Here is a 4,358-nt window from a genome sequence, read left to right as displayed (position 1 = left end):
TATTGAAGTTATTAGGAAAAAAAAAAAAAAAACAAAACACCTTAACTACTGAAAAGGTTAGCAGTAAAATAAATTTAAAACAAATTATTGGGAAAGTAACTAAAAAACTGTATGGAGAAAATAGCTCATATCTGAAGAAGTTTCTCTTCACTTGACTTTCTGCCTGTGCCCTTCTTCCCAATGCCCTGTGAGTCGATTTGTGTCTCCGAATTTGTGTTCCATGTGGCTGACTCAAGTCTGACAGATGAAAAGGCCCTTCTATTTTAGGACACTGATGGCAGAGCTTTGCTCTGTTTCGCTGTCCAGGCGAGGCCAGTCAGAAATAGCTGACCTTCCCCTAACTAATCAGGGATTGACTTGAAATATTATTGCAGCTGGTGCATCATCACCAGTGGAGATGGAGTTGCAATGGCTCTGTCCATCTATGTGAGCAGCGTTACAGAGCACGCAGTAGTAGCAAGGACTTCCAAAGTTCAGGCCTGGTGGTGAATGTTTCCTTAGCTGCTAGCAGGAAAGGAAACATCTTTCAAAGCAAAGAAGTTACTATAAGTCATGTTATAAAAAGAAGGCTGAGGATTTTTTATAGAATTTTAAAATATGGTAGCCAAAATGAAGAGATGCCTCTGAAAAATCCTATATAATAAAAATACAGTTATCTTTAAAAATTTACATCCTACATTTAAAGTAATAACTTTAGCAATACTAAACACAAAAACACCTAAATGCTTTATTTATTCAGATGCATCTTTTTTGCATATATCAAAAAATTATGCAGTTAAAAATTCCTTCAAGCATCTGATAAAAAACTTCAATCTTTTTAAAACAAGAAGACACTTTCCCAAGAACATACTTTGGCCATTTTGGAAAGTGATGAGGTAAAACATTTAAATTACAAGTACTCACTGTACAAGAAAAAGACTTTTTCAACAACTTCATTTCATGCCAAGCAGGCCTTCCCAGTCATCTCTCATGGATTACAGAAATGTGTAGAGTTTATAACATGCACCAGATCCTACAGTCCTTATCCAACAAAGGAATTATTTATCACCAGAGTAGAATTTTCCATTGATTCTGCATACTGGGAAGTGCTGGGCTCAAAAGAAGAATTAAGCCAGTTTACTCCAGAAAACATGTGTCACAACAATTTATAGCAATAGACTTAGGACTCCAGAGGGACTCCTATGTTCAATATGCCAGTATTGGTTTGGACAGTGCATCAGCATGCTTGAGGACAGCAAGGAAAACGCTTTTTCTACCATTTCCCTTCATTTCTACACAGATGAACTAGTGTTGTGTCCTCAGTGGTTTTATACCACTAGACAGTCTGCCAACATCATATTCACATTTGTTATTAATCATATTTTATTCAAACCTGATACTACACTAATTTCATACACAAGCACATTTAATATTCTGTGGCCTTTTTGCACTTCAGAGTTTCAGTGTATGCAGAGCAGCAAATGAATATTCAAACAGACTCTTTTTGTCATATTTGCTTTTCCTGACAGCCACTGATGCAGTTCATTTTGATACAGCAGAAGAGAGGTGTTTAGAAACCTAAGTTTGGAAAGTGATGTTTTATTGTTCATTATTAAAGAAAACAAAAAAAAAACCAAGAAAGAAGAACAGGAGAACACATAGAATGTGTTATAAAATAAAATAAAAATGATTACTTGCAATTTGGAATAATACTTCAACTTTTAGTCATCCCTGAAGTGGTCAGGCAGGTGGATTAGATAATTGTTGTAGGTTCCCTCCAGCAAATATTCTATTCTGTTCTGTTCTGTTCAATTCCATTCTAACGTGTCTAAAAAAAAAAGTAGGATTCAGTTAAGCACTAACATGCCCAAATTTAGACAATTTCATATAAGCTAAATGTCTTTCCATCATAATCAATAGTGATCACACTCAGTGGAGCCAGAGAGCAGCTCATCACAACCTAAATTAGGCACACAGGGCTCTGCTCAGTCACTTGGGCAGACACCTAGCTCTAGCCAGTACCCTGCTGGCTCCCAGCTGCCCTGACAGAAGGGTGTATTTCCCTCTCTGTTTTAAAATACCTGCTAGCCCCATATGGGATCTTACATGCCCCCTCTCCCCTTGGATGGCATTGGGACCCTACATGGAGGTGACTGAATCATGTCTGGAAGGAGTGACATGGTGGCCTTGCTGTCATCTCCCACAGCCGGGTGCTCCAAGATGTCTAAGGCACCTGCATTGGGCAGGCAGGTACCACAAGGGACTTCGAGGAGGCCAACACCTCTTCTGAGTGATAGCTACAGGCCAGGTTCACACCACCTGTGCCATGCAGGCCACCTCTGAAGCCAGGCTCCATTAGCTTGCCAGACCATCCTGGAGGCACCGCTGAGTGTTTTAGCCAGACCTCGATCAGCTCTGACTGCAGCAAAGACCTGTATTTCACATGGAGATGTCTGAATGCAAAGGCCTTAATCTGCAACTGAATCCTACTCAGTGAACTGGAGCTCCCAACTATTTTGCTGGTGTATGGGTGGCCTTAGAAAGCATTGGCCCAAAGTTCAAGAATTTCATACAGTGAAATTCAAAGATATAGATAGTCACAGCATAAACAAAATCTATTTTATTAAGTTCTTCATGATATCTATTAAAAATTAATTCTAATGCACTGTTTATGCCACTTCGCTCATCATAAATAATGGGATGTCTTATAACGTCACAACAGTGAACTTTTCCAGCATCAAATTAGAAGAAAAAAGAGAACTCCAGACTTTCAGTCTCAGCTACTGAACCACAATTAATAAAATAAACAACCAAAAAATATCAAATGGCTAATTCCAGTCATGTTGCACCTACCTGTCCTCAGGACAGAAATATGTCAGTGACTCTGTGAGCCTGTTTCTGCACGAAAGTAACTTATTCTTGTGAGTAGCTTCACTGAAATCAGTTTGCATGGAAAGTTTCACTGAATTCAAATGACAGCTGAATTACTGCCTGTGCGGTGCAAGTATTTATTTTTAATATACTGTACATGCACTCTGGTCTCAGTTTAGCATGTTCATCCTGAGAGGATCTAATTTAATTATTCTCTTTTATATTTATGGCACATTCTCTGGCAGTGTTATCTTCCAAATACTCTAACATCACCAGTATTATGCCCGTCTATGTCAAGAATGAAGCAGAAGCCATGTTAAGACTTGTTATGTCAGCTTAAAAATTCATGTTATCCACTACTTGAATACTCAAAGAAAGTCTCAGGGCCTTTTTCCTTAATTAAATTAAATTCTGAAGGTTCCTCAATAGAAGAGAGAAAGTTTTAAGGGAGAGAAAACAGGGCCAAGCTTATCAAGGCAAAACAAGCGTTATTTTGAATCTTAAACAAAGTCATTCCCCAACTCCTTTCGAAACTCCTAAACTTCTGCAGAAATACTGTCATTTTAAACCAAAATGACTTAGCCAAATTCATCCCTACTATAATGACAATGAAATAATTAAATCAGCTTTAATATTCAATTATTTTGGCAAATTAAGCCAAACATTCATGGATTTTGTTGACTCATAGTGTGAAGATTGAAGGACCCACATAATAGATGGATTCCAGTCTCATTTAACAAAGCTGCAAAAGTTTTTTGATTTCATTTCTGTTTATTCGCCAGATAGATAGGGCTAAACTAAGTCCTGAATCCGCATATTTATTTATGCATATAATAGTGCCAGCTTCAACATACTATCTGAGCCCCTCCTCGTATTTAAAAATAGAAAAGAAAAAAAAAATTTAAAAAACAATAATAGCAGGCTGTTTCTTTTTTTCCTTTTCTATCTGAAGGGGGGAAAAAAAGATATTTATGGGAAGGGGATGTTGTTTATTTGCTTGTTTATGTTTGTGTGTGATTGAGTAAGTGTCGGGTGCGTATGTTTGGAATTGGCAGGCAGCTCCCTATCTGTGCTGGCAGATATGCCCATGATCTAAAAACAGCCTTTTAGAACTGGCTGCATGTCTCACTATGTACCAAGAAACAATTTCAGCAACTGCCTCAGAGCTGAGTCCTTCTGAGACCTCAATGCTCACTTACTGTTCTAAACAGTAATGGGAGTATCTCACCCACTGACTCCAACCCTCCTCCTGTCCATGTGCCCCAGCTGGGCAGATGTTACCTACTGCATCGACACGATTACTTGTCAGGAGAGTACTAGACAGACAAACAGCCAGACACCTACACAGCATACCCTGCACACACCTTGTCCCTTAAATGTGTGGCTGAAGTTCATCTTTAAGCTGGTCACTTCAGGTTTCCTCTACAGTCATATATCACTTTTACAGCACAGTCCATCTGACCTTTTTTAGGATGACCACCTAAATGTGCAACCAACCGTGCCCTAGA

This window comes from Molothrus aeneus, chromosome 2 (assembly GCF_037042795.1).
Source record: "Molothrus aeneus isolate 106 chromosome 2, BPBGC_Maene_1.0, whole genome shotgun sequence".
NCBI classification, from domain to species: domain Eukaryota; kingdom Metazoa; phylum Chordata; class Aves; order Passeriformes; family Icteridae; genus Molothrus; species Molothrus aeneus.
This window is presented reverse-complemented; position numbering follows the sequence as displayed.